Raw genomic sequence first — 16,606 nt, forward strand, 5'->3', positions numbered from 1 at the left:
AGTAGTGACCTCAGGGAAAGATCCACCCAGCCAAGCTTCCAACTTGTGAAAGGGAAAGAAAAGCTGAAGCACTGAGGAGAACCATCTACAGGAAAAAGCTGATGCAGATGTAATTGAAGGGGGCCATGTTCAGCCTCAGTCAGGAGAATATCTTTGCAGCTTCTGCCATCTGGTTCATGGATAGAAGACAGGGTTATGGAATTTCCCTCCATGACTAAGGAAAGCTTGCTGAGGTCAGGTAGGTGTCAGGAATTTCCCTACATGGAGACCTAGAGAAGCCATTTTGTGAAGCTAGATTGCCTTGGTGATTCCAAAATGCTTGAAATGCCAGAGTCCTAGGATACCTGCTAAGGAAAGCTGCAGACTGATTGTAGGAAAAAAAAAATCCAACACAGAGAAATGTGTTTCAGCCAACAAAGATGAAAGAGGTTGGAGATCTGAAGAACACTTTGATATCATACTTAGAGATGCAGAATTTAGATTATGTCCTACTGAGTTTCAGTCTTCCTTTGGCCCATTATTTTTTTACTATGCTCCCTCTTCTCCTATTTGGAATGATACTGTATAGTTTGTACCACTTTATGTTAGAAGTATGTAATCTGTTATTTTGATTTTACAGGGGGTTATAGTCAAGAAATTGCCATGAGTCTCAGAAGAGACTTTGAACTCTGGACTTAAGTGTTGAGACTATGATTGATAGACGGTGGGAACTTTTGAAGTTGGATTAAAGACATTTTCACAAGTCTTTATTGCACATGATATGGCTATACCTCTATAGGTGCCAGGGAGTGGAATGTTGTGGTTTGAATAAGAATGGTCACATAGGCTCATATCCTTTAATTCTTAGTCAACAGGGAGTGTCACTGCTTGAGAAGATTTAGGAAGCATGACCTTGTTGGAGTGTGTGTGACCTTGTTGGAGGAAGTGTGTCTCTGGGATTTGAGGTTTCAAAAGCTCAAACTAGGTCCAGTGTCTCTGTCTCTTTCTCTTTCCCTGCTGCCTATGGATCTGGATATAGAACTCTTAGCTACTTCTTTAGGAACATGTCTGACTGTGTGCTACCATGCTTCCAGCCATGACGATAATGAACTAAACCTTTGAAATAATAACTAAGCCTGCATTAAATACCTTTAAGAAAATAAGAATTGACTTGGTCACAGCAAAGGAACATTGATGAAGTCAGGGGCAATCTTACCTGCTTGAGTCTATTTGTTGTTCTGCATGCTAGTTGTATCTAAGTAGGAATCTCTTTTAGGTTAGGAAATTTTTCTTCTATGATTTTGCTGAAAATAGTTTTGTGCCTTGTACCCGGGATTCTTTCCCTTCCACTATTCCTATTAGTCTTAGTTTTGGACTTTTCACAGTGTGCCAGATGTCTTGGATATTTTGTGCAAGAAACTTGATTTATATATTTCTTCTATAATATCTTCAATGCCTGAGATTCTCCCTTTTGCCTTTTAGATTCTTTTAGTGAGTTTGCTTCTGAGGCTCTTTCTCAAGTTTCTAAAATTTTTATTTCCAGATTTTGCTCAGTTTGTGCTTTTTTTATTTTATTTCTAGTTTTATTCATTTCCTTCCACTGTTTGTTTGTGTTTTATTTTTATGGATTTCTTTATGATGTTTATTCAGTTCCTCTTTAAGGACTTCTCTCATATTTATAAAGGATATTTTACAGTCTTTTTGTTGTGCTTCAGCCATGTTTCACTTCTCAGGCAGGGCCTACTGTGGTAGTATTGCTTGACTCTAGTGGAGACATATTGTCCTGAAACTCAGAAGGTATATGTGTGTGTATATGTGTGTGCACATGTATGTTGACAAATAATATATCTGCAGATTCAGTCTTTCCTTCAGATGAGCTCCTTGGTAGGTATCCAATTCCAAGTGGTCAGACTGATAAACACATATAGATAAAAGTAATTCTAAGTGAAAGAGACTCAGCAGGTATGTGTGTGTGTGTGTGTGTGTGTGTCTGCGTGCATGCGCGCACATGTGTGTGCATGCATATTTACATATATTTGCATATATATGTATATAAAAATAATGATTAAAGAAGAGGTCATGAATTGGAGGATAATAGTGAAAGAATCCAGAAATAGTTGGAGAGGGAAGGGTGGAAATTATGTAAATACAGTACTAATGTATGAAATTCTAAGAAGATTTTTTTAAAAATTAAATAAAAATGTAAAGCAACAAAGAAAAATGTGTCCTTGGAATAAGAAGTAAACTAGACATAAAAATTTATGTATGAATTTCCAAATATTTGCAGTAGATTGCACTCTGGAAAATGTAAGAGGATGTTCAATAAAATATTATTCTACAGTATCACACCCACAGTACTTTACTGTGTCATTTTTTACTCTTAGGAGTGATATAGCAGATATATTCTTGGTAGAGATTTGAAAATTAGCTTGGAGTTTATTTTTAAATGTGAGAATGTCTCATTTCTTGTGCTAATTAATTCTATTGGAAGAGGACATACATCAGAAGACTGCAAATTTATTTATTCCGGTTTTCCATGTCTATTTGTAGGCTACCAGTAGAAGCATTTCTAAACAGAGGATGTTGGAACTGCCTTCATTTGGCTATGCTTTGCGCTACCGCTTGCTGTTGCAGGAAAATACTATAGAATATTTCTATAAATTCCATAAATTAAAGACTAAGGCACTTTATTGGTGAGACCATTCCTTAATATACTACATGTATCTCCTTATTCTTAAGGTAGAAATGCGGAAGATATCTGTATTGTATTCATTGTAAGACTGTTGTCATATTACAACAACTTCTGTACCCTGAGACTCTCTTAATTCAGGCTTTTAATCTCAATATCTTTCTAACACTTTAAACATAAGAACATAGACAGATGGATGGATAATACATGGTAGATAACAGTTTTAGGGAAATAGGTGTTTTATAAACAGGAATTTTTAATAAAGGGAACTTTTTCAAAATGAATCACACATTACTCACCACCCAACCCCACCCCTAAAAAACAAAAAAGGCATCATTCTTTGAATAGAGCAAAGTGAACACTAACGACAGGGCAACTGAGATATCTACATCACCCCTTGTCCTGTCCAGCGGGGCATTAAACAGGGGTCCAAGGAAATCACCTGAAAGAGAAAGTGGGGGAAATGGGGATCAAACTGCCGATTTCACTTTTTTCACACAGGTTTATATGCACATAGAGGCAGGATGTGGGGAAGGGAATGACACAGGAGAGTAGGTGTTTAGGGGGAGTACAGATATCTTCCAGAACAGTGTGTCAGATGGGTGAAGGTTCAGGGGACAGGCCACTATGACTCCGACTATGATTCACTTGTCCTTATCTAAGTTGGTACTACCCACCAAGGTTACCTATCTACAAGGTCCACGACTACTCATGCTTGGCAACTTTCCACCAAAGCTGCTTGTTTATAATAACAAGCATCTAGCCATCTGTTTCAATGTTTTTCCACAGAGACCCAAGACTTTGTGTTAGCAGGCATGTATGTCAGGCCTATTGCTGTTTTTAGGCCTATGGCTGATTCCAGGCCTTCAGTGTATAAGCAGGGCTGCCCCTAACAATCCGTACTACGTTTGTCGCCATATACCAACAGAGGGAACTCACCCATGTATCTACTCCTTTTGTGTTTCTTATGGTTTCACTATAAAGCATTTCCCCAAAGGCTCGAGTGTTGTCTATCTGGTTCCCAGCTGGTAGAGCATTTGTTGAGAGGTAAAAAAGAGAGCGCCCTGGGTCTGTCAATAGATGATGAGATTGGTATTTCTCATCTGATGTCATTACTGGAATTGGTAGAATGTTGGAAGGTGAAACTCATTGGAGTAAGTAGCTAATTAGTATCTAGCCCTCAAAATGTGACTTATAATCAGGCTTTCCTTTACACATATTGTTAATAGTTATTTTTGTGCATGTGTATGTAGGATGTGAGGAGGTGCTACATGCTAACACTGTGCATGTGGAAATCAGAGGGCAACCTTGTGAAATCAGTTTCCTTACTTCTGATCATATGGTGTCAGTAGATAAGACTCAGGTTGTCAGACCTAAGGCAATTACCTTTACCTGCTGAGTCATCTTGCCTTCTCCCTCTCTGTTTTTTGTCTTGCCTACTCCAAAACAAGCAGCCTCTGCCATGTAACCCTGCCCACACTATGACCACACTATACTTCACCTCAGGCCCAAAGTAATGAATCCAGGAGACCATGAACTGAACAATATTAGACAATAATACCAAATAAACCTTTCACTCTGCAAGTGGCAGGCACATCTCATGTATTTTGCCACAGTGACAGAAAGTACCTTCCTGTCTTCATGTCCTGATATGTGACAAGATGGAGAATCAAATAGTCTTGTAATACAAAAGAAGTTATGTCTTTACCATCTTTAGTAATACTTGGCTCTTTATCATCAAAAAGTCCTAGAATATAAATATCATTAAAACAATCTTGATCATAATTAAGTGTAAGTAAATGACTTTGACATCCTTTCACATTAGCCACAATCCCTTTTGTACACACTTGATTAATCTCCAGGGACCATATACTACCTCTAACTCAGTTCTGTCACAAGGATGAAGCCCAACATCTGTGGAAGACTCAAGGGATCCTGTGTTAGTATATTAACTGTGACCCATGCTGTGGTTTTATAACTAAACATCCCCTTACATAAGCCACCCATTTTCAGAGTCGTTTTAGTTATGATGCTATCACATTGAAACTTTTTGTTTTCTCGAGATAAAGGTTACATCACCTTTGCAGTCATGGGTGGTGACTAAGTTTAAGCTATGAATGTGTCCCTGACTCAGTGCTCAGGCTACTCATTCTACTTCAAGTGGCAGGTTGACTCTTTTTAGTTCACTGCCTCTGCTTTCTATGCCTCCCTTCACCATCTTTTCAGAGAGTACAGTGACTAATGATAATTTTTTTGAACTCTTGGAGTTTCTTTTGGACTTCTTGAACTGATTATCAATCAAACCCCAATGCATTTGTCTACCTTGTGTGGTAGCTGATGTCTTTACTTACACGAGGTCTCAGTTAAGTATTAAGGCTGATTTATTTTTTTCTTCAATTTATACTTTCTTGTGTGTGTGTGTGTGTGTGTGTGTGTGTGTGTGTGTGTGTGTGTGAGTGTGTGTGAGTGTGTGTATAAGTAAGTATAAGTATGTTCACATGTGTACCATAGCATACATATGGAAGTGAGAGCCAAATTTCAGGAGTTAGTTTTCTCTTTCCATCATGTTCCAGGAATTGAACTCAGGTCATCAGGCTTGGTGGCAAGTGCCTTTATTTTCTAAATTATCTGACTGGCTCAAAAGTAGGGATAATTTTTAGGGCAGCCATCTTCCACTCTTCCTTACAGTATATGGGCTCTTTTCACCCCATGTGTATTATAGTTGTTCTGTCACTGAATCAAGGAAAGGTTTGTTTTGGCTCATACTTTGGGGTTAAAATCTCTTGGTGGCAGGAGCTGGAAAGCAGCTGATCACATCAAATTCACAGAATACAGAGAGAGATTGAGAGAGAGAGAGAGAGAGAGAGAGAGAGAGAGAGAGAGAGAGAGAGGAGAGAGAGAGAGAGAGAGAGAGAGAGAGAGAGAGAGAGAGAAATGATAGTGTTTTGCTGACTTTCTTCTCTTTACTTTATCAAAAATCGTAATCTATTAAATGGTGCCTCACACATAAGCTGGGTCTTCCCACCTCAGTTCATGTAATCTAGAAACTCCTTCAGCAATGTGCCCAATGATTTGTGTCCTAGGCAATTCTAGACCTTGTCCAATTGACCGTCACTATAACCATCACATGTTCCTATAATTTAGGTCCTTAGAGGAGAAGAGAAAAAAGATATAGATCCGGGTTTCCCACTATTTATAAATTATTAAGATAGCCTGCTACTATCACAGATGCCAGCAGAAGACATAAAATCTTGGATTAGATGAAGGAAGTATTATAAGTACAATGTTGCTACCATTGCTTCCATCTCCCATTGTTGCAGGAACAGCAGGGCTGCCTGCATATAAACGTTGGGGGCCATGCAGCTGCAGAAGCATGTCTTGCAGGAGGACCTAATTGAGGGCTACCTGAGAGAGCAAGGATTGTTGGTGCAAATAATGCCAACCAATCAGCAACTGCTGTTTAGAATAGATATTTTCTTGGAACTGATGAATCGGAACTAATGGGCACATGGGTGGAGGGTATTAAAGGAGCTTGCAGCCCAGCATTCTCATCTGCTCCTGGAGTCTGTATTGTTGACTCTGTGCCAACTCACCCCCAAATCCCATGATCAGGTAGAGTTGGGCTGAGAGCTCTCCAGGGCACAGGCAGCATCCCATGTTCCATGGAAATGATACAACATGACCCAGGCAGATATTTCACACAATGGGATGGATTCACAACAAAAGAATACCACTTTGAGAATCTGATGCTTTTCTATCAAGCCCTGGCTTCATACAAAGGGATTCATTACAACATCCTTCAAGGTCTTTTCTGCCAATACAACCTTGAAAAATTACCATGTAAGCTTTGCATTTATATTTTAGTCACACTCAGGGATAATATTCAAAGACTTGAATACAAAGTCCTTGGTAAACTGCCTCTCACAATGGTAAGGCCATGTTCATTCCTTATACCTTGCCTGCGCATCGACGAGCTACATTCAACAAGGCAGAAAGAAAGATCTCTATTTTCCCTTCTATTACTGATCATCTTAATTCTTTCTCACAAGGATCATTAAACATTAGAATTCTTCCCATGTTCTCCAGGCTGGAATTGAGAGGCCAAATCTTTAAATTCAGACTTTATTTTTAAAAGGTTAAACTCAGGTAAGCCTAACTCAAGCTTTTATTTAACATTGGTTTCCAAGTTACCTCCCACCCCCAACAAGACCAGCGTTTCCAGGTTAATCTCCCTCAACAAAACTAGAGCCTAGCTCCAGTTTCCAACAACCAACATTTCCAAGTTAATTGCCAATAAGCCTGCCCCCTGCCTAATGACCACCAATGAAGAGGGAAGCAGAAATTACATTTATGATTTGACTCCCAGCAAGAAACACTCATCAAAGCTGCCCTGCTGTGTCACGGCTCTCAGGTGAGGAACCCCAGCTCCATATTGAGCTTGAGAATAAAGACCCTGTTATGATTTACATCAGATTGGCTTCTGTCCATTTTGGGGGGGGGTCACTAACAATTTTCTGAGGATTCAGAAGCTTAGAAAGGGCAACTCACCAGTCTAGATTTTTCACTTTTGAACTTGTTAAGAATACCCTAAAATTCTATTTGTGCAAGTCTTCATGTTTGAACGTTTTGTTGTTCTGAATTTATCTGATATTCTTTATGAAGTATTTTGAAGATTCTCCAAGTGTATCATTAAACTGCAATGCACAAAAGACCACCAAACAAGTGGACTGTTTACAGTCGATGGAGAAACATCTAATTCCAAGATTGGCTTCAGGCTGTACCCCATATTAACTCTTGTCTAGTTCCTTCCACGGTCAGTACCATAGGAACTTGAATACAGCAGTAGGAGCCTGCTTTCCTCTTCTGCACTGGTCTTAACTGATGATGTCTTTTGAGAAAAGAACTTACTCTGGAAAAGTAATAGGGCTTTCCAATATCATCCCTTTGTCTTGGGGCAAGCAGGGAACTACATTTTTCTTTGGTACTCAGCCTAAAAGAAAATGCTTTGGCTTTGTTTGTTTGTTTGTTTGGTTGGTTTGGTTTTATATCACCACCATAGTGACTTAGTTCTTCCCCTAGGCATTTTATTAAAATAACCAGTAATATAATTCATTAAAGAGACGGAGGGCCTGTAACTTCTAATACAGTGATCATTTGCTCAGGTAAATTATCTCATTAATAATTGTCAGTTTTTAAAAGTAGATGCTGAGTAATTTAATTATCTTACAAGGTTTGGTAGACACAGTGTTTGCTGTAGTAAAAAGGTATGCTAGGAAGGGTGAGTACATTTATTTTCAGTGGCTATTTAGCTCTTACAGTGAGCAAGGACCAATAATCCAACTATAACACTTTATGTTCCCAGAAACCCCAAGAGATAAGACATTTACCCCTCATTTTACAGATGAAGATATTGGCTTGTTCAAAGTTAAAGGCAGAAAATTAAAAACCAATCTCAACTGCATAGCCTCAGGTTAGACTCCTTTCATGAGAAGCTGAATAAAACATGTTCTTCTTTTTCAGTGTTTAATGACTGGTTATGACAACCTCACCTCTGAGCTTTCACCAGACAGAGCAATGATGCAGTTTTAGTCAGAGTGCTTCCATTTATAGCCCTGGAAAAGGAATGTCAAGAAGAGAGAATATGAAGTTTAATCCAAGTCTGATACACACTTCTGAGATAAAAATTACAAGAGATTCTGAAGATGCCTGAGCACAGAACAGCCTGCTCTGCTGGGTTATTATTCAGAGTGATGGTTGTTAATAAGCAGTGTGAAAAAAAAAAAAAAAGCGCTTCTGGGGCACTTTTCTCTCCTTTGACATTTTAAACTTTTTTATGTATTTAAATAGGTATTTTGGGGCCTTTGCTAAATATGCCACTTTTTTTTTTTCATTTATCGACTTTGATTTTGGAATATAAACACAACTGAGAGAGAACTGAGTCCAGGAATGAGAACTGTCCTCTTTGCTGTGATTTAATCAGTAATCTGTCTGTGAAGTTTTTCAAGTGAGTGGACTCTGTAATGAACTGCCTACTTTTCCCAGTTATCATAATAGAAAGGGCATGAACCAGAAAGCTGTTCCAGAGTGCCTTGTGACTGGTGCAGGGAGGGGTGGGGATGCTGCTCTGCACATCCAGCCAGTGACTCAGCTCTGTGAAATTCATCATCATCCTTTTCTAAGATAAAGTCTCACACCCATGAGAAGTCTGTTTATCTATCAGCAAAGCAAAGATTCTGAGTACAGGATCCGTTCCTTACACCGTTGGGCTGTACGCAGTTGATCTAGATGAAGAGGGGCAGGCGCCATCATTTTTCCTACGATTCAGCTTAACACTGCTTCACCCTGTAGGGTTCCAGAAGATAGCATTTCTTGATTTACATATAGCACTGGCTCAGGGATTTTTCTGTCTTCCCAACTATGGGATTTTGTTTTTCTTCCCTTCTAAGGCTACCCACATTGTGCCATGATATGCTGTGTGGTATGCTTGTTTATGTAGATGTAAATGATTACCTTCCTTGTTGAGCTCTTTCTGGAGATTTCTGGTGTCATATTTGAATCGCTTTATGTGTTTGATTTTTCTTTTGCACAGTGATGTAACAATGCTTATTGAATAAAGAGGGTAAATGAATCTTATATTAAGAAGTTTCCCATTAGTAGCCCTGTTATTATTTTTTTCATAGCAATAGGCTTCTTATATTAATTAAATCATTTGTATTTGTCCATTTGTAACCTATAAATGTATTTATAACTTAATATTATAAAGTTAACATGAATTATATTAATGAACTTAATATAATGATCCATATATTAAAGCTATACATTTAAATTTCCCTTTTATGAACTTCAGACCATTAATCTGGGTAATTTTTAATATGAGTCAAAACTTCATATACTTTAATTTCTCAAATAATTATCAGTTTGGCTTCTATTCAACAGTAAGGAAAATAGTTGCTGCATAAATATAATTGAATATTTTTCTAGAAATTTCAAGTATTGAGTTCAAGATTCAAATAGTAAGAAAAATTGACTTTTGGTCAGTAGGTTGTATATGTATTAAAGTTATAACTTTTGCAGCATTCTAAAATATATGCTATTTAGTAATCAATTTGACAAGTATTTCTTAACTGCTCAACAGAGGTGAAACAAAGGTGATTCACCACTGTGAGAATGTGGGCATGACTGAGATGCTGTCTTTCACCCTAAAAGTTTAGAAAGAATGAATAAATGAGATAATAATGTTTTCTGTCATTTAAAATTTAATTTATTTAACGAAACATTCTTTAACAAAGAAAGGTCTAAAGTATTGGATTAAAATGTCTTTTTCTTTACTTTACTTAAAGATGACCTTACAGAAACAGAGACATAAAGTCAGATAGTTTACAAAGTACTAGTCAGTGCTAATTTACTCTTAGTACCTCTTCTTTGAAGTTGTTTAAAGCAAACCATCAACTGAATGGCTCAAGAATGGCTCAAGAATCAGCAATGGGGGCCTGGGCACCTGGTTGCTCTCATAGAGAAAACAAACTCAGTGCATTTTCCTGGTAGCAAGTGATGACATTAGTAGACAGCTGACAGAAGTCACTCTGTGTTTGACTTGAGTAATGAATGTTTGGTGCAAGTCTGAGAGAGAGGCTACTTAGAATGCTGAGACTTCCTCCTGGCGAATTCTGTCATGAGATGTTTTCTAATTATAGTCTGAAGATTTCTAATTTGCTTCCAAGTGTGAAATTTAGAGTTCACATTCTAGAAACAAAATCCATTTAAACTCCCACTCTTCAGTACATATATAGACCCAGGTCTGTGATATGCTATCTTAATTAAATTTGGCTGAATTTTCTCTTTGACACTGTCTGAGGCACTGTTGACGTTGCTAAATAATCATGAAAACAGCTTCCTTTTCCTGTCTTTTAAAACTCTTCAGTGTCTGGAGTATAAGTTGCCACATACTCTGTATATTTTCTACATTAATGTTTCTTCTTACTTGGCATCAGTTTCCTAGTGATTTCAGTCTTCAAAATGAACATCATGTGGGATTTTGAAACAAACAAACAAACAAACAAACAACAAAAAAATCAAAAAGAAAGAAAAGTAAAAATGTCAGCAAAATGAAAAATACTACCTATCAAATTGTGGCCTAGCCTTGCATTTACTAATTATTTTTCACTTAAAACATGAAGTAGTTGGAGATCAAAAAATGACCATAACAACATTAATCATAACTCTCCAAGAATATTAGTTTTTCTTTACCAGAAGCACAGTACTTGACAGAAACAACTTAAGGCAGGAAATCCATACTGTATCTATTTAGGAGGGTTTCAATTTATCCTTGAGGAAGACACAATGGAATGGTTCAACTCCAGGTAGTAGGAACATGTGTCAGTGTCTACTGACATCATAGCCTACCAGGGATCAGAGAGCAAGGCAAGAACAAAAAGCTCATAGTCTTCAAAGCCCAACCTTAGTGAACTACTTCTGCTCCTAACCTCCAATCCTAAAGCCTCCCTCAGCTCTGAAATAAAAGTGCTAGTTGTGGGTAAAGTGTTAAAAATATGAGTCTGGTTTATGGTTGGAGGTTCATGTTTAAATTATAACACATATAAATTATAATATTATAAAATAAACCTTGAGCAGGGAGAGTATTTATCTGAAGGGCATACAAATATACACAGAATTAAAAGGAAGAGTAAAAATGAGGCTGGACAGGGAAGGAACCTTTGTTCTGTGTCAAGTCTCCACAGCAAAGGCCTTGAGATAATCTCAAGAACCATTTCTAGAATAATGAGCAGGATTGTTCTTCTTTTTTATTTTCCATAATTTATGAGATTTTGTTCAACTCTCAAATGGGTAAGAGTGGAATTAACTTGGGGAAATTTAAGGCAGCTGGGTATGCCTTGGACATATCAGTTAACAAAACTAAATGAAAAGATCATGAAAGAGAATCTTGCTACCCTTTGAATTTCTGAAAGGGAGGCTGAGTATGTCAATATTGTCCTACTAAGAAAGGCCATGTTTCCACCAAGAAAACCCCATGGTGCTTGTGAAAATCAGAAATGGAAAGTTTATGACTTTAATTGACATATATTTATCTCACATCATTAAATGTTCATTAGACAGGATGCTACCTGCTTCAATGATATAATCTCTACACTATAAGGTTATTATGTCATCCTCATTTCCAGTGAGAAGCAGTATTTCCTACCTTTCAGCATAGACTAGAAAACCAGAGAGATTGAATTTAAAGCTCTGTTATGTATCTTGAGAATTGTAAAATTCTGGCAAATTGCCCACCCCCTCTGTACCCTATTTATCTGTAAAAGAAACATAGCAATAATTACCTCTAAACAAGGTAGCAATGATTATTTATACTGTTATATGTATAATATTTAAAACAACCTTATTAAGCTTACTATTAAAACTAAGAATATATACTTCACCTTGTGAAATCAGTATAATGGTCAACTTAGTAGATTGATTTACTTAGTAGATTGAATGGTTATTCAATGCTTTAACCCTCAAAATAATTAAACAGCAACAAGAATATGTTTTGCAATAGGGGAATGCCAGGGTGAATGAGTGGGGGAGTACCCCCCTCCATAGGGGCAGGGGGCAGGGAGATGGGATAAGAGGTTCTGGAGGGGCGACTTGGAAAAGGGATAACATTTGAAATGTAAATAAAGAAAATGTCAAATAAAAGAAAAAATTACAATGAGGAAACAACTCATATACATTATACAGTGAAGGTAACATTAGTAGAGAGATTGACATCAGGTAAAGAAGCATGTAAAACTGAGATACTGAAAGTTAAGGACAGAGCAAAGTGTGGAATCACGTATCATCCCCTAAAGGAATCAAGAGGTTCACAGAAGCCATAAGAAAGGCAAAGAAAATAAAACAGATACATTGATTCAGTACCAAGGAAACCAAGGAAATGTACTAAGTACTATGTTAAGAACTTTGTAAGTACAGTATTAATTCTTGAGAAAGCTACAAGAATATAAAATGTCCAAATGCATAGAATTTGTCTGTTATCTTTATGAGTCTATGCACAGCACTTAGAATAGAACCTGGTACATATGAGATATTTCCAAGGTGTTATATGGTACTTGATTTCAAAATGAGGCATTGATACTTCACAAATCAAATAACTATGAGTTTCAGAATTGGGATTTGAAGTTAGGTAACTTGACCCCAAAGCCTACAATTGACCTCACAGTTAACAACGAACCTAAGTCTGACTCTAAAGCACACCCAGAAATGCAGGGTTTTTTTTTTTTTTTTTTTTGACTTTGTGCTCATTCATCATTGGTATATATATCCCTTTGTTGCCAGAGTGAAATATTTCATGATACAAAACAGAGAAGAAATAATCACTAGTCTAGTTGGTATAAATGAAGATAATGAGAATAAAGTACTAGGGACTCCAAAGTTGCACACTGCAAAAATAGGTAAGGCTGACTTTCATGTATGATGGAGGGTTTGAAGCCACATCTTTGTAATCTGGTGAAGAAGTGAATCACAATAAGAAAAAAATTTGCTTTTCTAGAGAAAGCATAGAGGAGGGGCTTCAGAAATCCATGGGGGAGGACATTGGAAGCAGGGAATGAAGATCATGAAGCCTAACATGTATGAATTAAGATGCCATAAAGAAGCCCATTACTTTGTCAATCTAAAACTTAATTTAAAAAATGAGTAGCTTTAAACAGTTATGTACACTAAAATTTGTGCTGGTCTTGTAGTACAAATACATGCAAAACCAGAGTTGGTAGACTTCTCTGAAAGGGCAGCTGGTTCCAGCAATAGGCAAAATCTTTATGTGTGGTACTCAGAGCATGTAAGGGCCAATAGCATTGAGAAAAGAAAGAGTTGATGCAATAAAGCACGTGAGTAGTTCAGTCCTGGAGCAGCTACTTAGCTTGTGGTCAAGCCTAAACACAACTCACTGTATTAAAAGTAGAACAACAAAATGATAACAGGGAGATTGTACTTTATTTAATCAAAAGAATGAAGTCACAGAGAGATTAATGTTTTCAATAAGAATGCTGGTTGTTTGATTGATGGGAATAAAAAATGGGTTACAGGAGACTGCAAAAATATAGGGCAGAGAAGACTGGGCCCTATAAGAAGAGAGCAGCAGTGTGATTCATGTAGAATCAACAGAATTTAAAGGATCTTGAGTTTAAGTGTCATAGATCCAATACAACACTGAAGTATCGTGTTAAAGAAAGTGGGTAAAATAGTAACAAGAGTATTTCCCAAAAAGAAGAAAACAGGAAAAGTAGATTTTTGGCAGGGAGATAGGAAGATAGAAAAAGCATTACTGTAATTACAGAAAATATTCAAAGAATTATTTTTTTAGCGTGAAAGAGTAACAGATGCACATGTAATGATGGAAAATGGCCTATTTTTTGTTTGAGCCCTACAGCTGGGAAGTAACCCTGTGAATCAGCACATTTCATTTCCCTAGTTTCCACAGTTCATTTCAAAAAGCTTACAGAATCTCTCCCGCTCCCTTCTCTCTCAGAAGTTATAAGTGACTAAGTTGTTAATTACTCTTTTGAGTACATATGAGCCTGGATGACTTATGCATCTTAATGACTGAGATATAAAGAGTACTTGCCATAGACTTTTTATTTTTATATTTAAAACTTGTTATTGCTTTTTAAATTTTATTGATATCAAACAGATATTAAGGGCAGTAAATTGTGGGTTTTCCAGTAGCTATCATATATGACAATGGGGAAAGAGGTACTCTGTGAAATGAAAAACTCACAGCTAAATCTGAAACTTTTTGAAAGTCTGTTTTGCACTTTATTTAAAGAAGATTAAAATGGCTCAGTGACTTTTCTCCTATAGTACATGCAAACCCTTTATATGGTCAGAAATTATTTACCTGGATTCCATTACAAGGAATTCGTGTCTTTCAGCAACAGCTTCCAAACATGTTCAGAGCATCCTACCTTCCCATCCACTTACTAACATTTTCTTGATTTACTAGCTTTCTGGTCTACCTCTTATTGTTGGTGTTTGAGTGTCCCTGAGCAGCTCTATTACCAACTTGCACACTCTCAAGAATTCAGCCCAATTGACCTTGACAAATAGTGATCATACATTTCATGTGCAGTAGAATTTTATTTCTGACAAGTATTTAAAATTAAATTCTCACTTCAATTCTAATCCACAGTCATGCTGACAAAGTGGCTCATCCTGAAAAAAATAAACCACAGTTCTCTCCACTGATGTATGAACTTAATATGTAGTCACTTCATAAGGAAAAGTAGAATGGTGAAGTGGATACTTGTCAGGAAGGCTATTTCTAGACTAACTTTGATATTGAAAATCCAGTATCATTATACGCAGGGCAGCTTTTCATACCCAGAGAGCCAGCTGTCTTAGATTTTCTATAATACATAAAGACTCTTTTTGGATTTTAAACAATGGTATCTTTTCACTCAGAAAAATTTTTGATTATAGAATACAACAGAGAACAAAGAACCCGAGGCATTATGTTCTACAAGGTAATCAGAAAATTATTCTAGTTCTTTGAGCAAGAAAAACTTCACAAATCAGATGTGTGACTAAGTAAACTCTTAGCTGGTGGAATACTTACTGAAACCTGTATGGACTTAAGCATATTTAATATTTATACTCCAACTACCAACAAATCAAAGATCATATGAACTCGATGGTCTTCTGCCACAAGCAATTAAGTCACAGTTGATAGTATAATCAAAGGAGATGTCATATCTGTTAAATGTTTAATATAAGATGATAACCTGTTAAAAACAGCTTGAAAACTTAAGACACATTCCTCTGCTATCAATGTCAGGCTATTCATGTATTTTATCACCAATAGAAATATTGTTCAAAAATGGAGAGTATAATAGAAAGACTTTGCTCATTTTGTATTTGTAGTTTGGAAGAGTTTTTAAATATATACTCACCAATAATATTTCACTTAAAATACCATTTTACTATGTAAATAAGTGAACCTATTTTTCCTGAAATCTGTTATATATAAGCAGTAAGTTGTGCCTACATTTTCTTTCTTTCTTTCTTTCTTTCTTTCTTTCTTTCTTTCTTTCTTTCTTTCTTTCTTTCTTTCTCATTGCATGCTCCTCATTGTCTTCAGACTAGCACTGCTGTTTTTGTGTCTGGCTTTCAGTTGTGATAGAGAGAGATAGACAAGAGAACAAAGTCAGAGTATTGGAGCTGTGTGATTGTGGTGACTTGTTAATTCTGCAGGAGCCTGTTACACTCTGGTCCAAGAGCTCCTCATGGTGATCTTGTCTTACATCTTCAAACTGATGACTCTGTCTTCCTCTCAACACTTTAGTCTCCTAAGTGTAAGAAGTCTTGACCTCTTCCACTGTTGTTTCTTTTAACCTTCTCACACTTCTGAAACTCTGATCCCTGCTTCAGTTGACCAGTTCCAATCATGCCGACTCTTTCTAGATCAGGGTGTGCCCTGACCTAGTACCTGGAAAGGGCCCACAAATTAAACACAATCATTGGGATTCTGATATAGATTATGGATATATTATTTTTAATGAGTATATCCTCTTCCAGAAAACAAGGAACTGCATGGTAGGTCAAACAACCAGAGGCACTTTGTTCATCCAAGGCAGCGGTGTTCTTATCTGGCACCAGCATCCTTCAAGGTCAAGAGACTGTAACCCTTGATTGCTGAGAAAGTGGCCACTGCAATGGTAATGGGATAGGATAGCTATGACTACAGTAGAGGAGGAGAGAAAGTAAGTTTAGGGCTTCAGCCTTCCAATTCAAAGCACAAATGGAACAGATGCCATGATACTGATGATTCATAGCAACGACAGCTTTCCGTGACAGTCAACTTCCTGAGATGAGGGCAGAATCTTGGAGAGCAACTGTTCTCTTCACCATTAGGCTTCTCCCAGATATGTAACCAAGGAATCCTTGTTT

The sequence above is a fragment of the Arvicanthis niloticus genome, chromosome 15 (genome assembly GCF_011762505.2).
Source record: "Arvicanthis niloticus isolate mArvNil1 chromosome 15, mArvNil1.pat.X, whole genome shotgun sequence".
NCBI classification, from domain to species: domain Eukaryota; kingdom Metazoa; phylum Chordata; class Mammalia; order Rodentia; family Muridae; genus Arvicanthis; species Arvicanthis niloticus.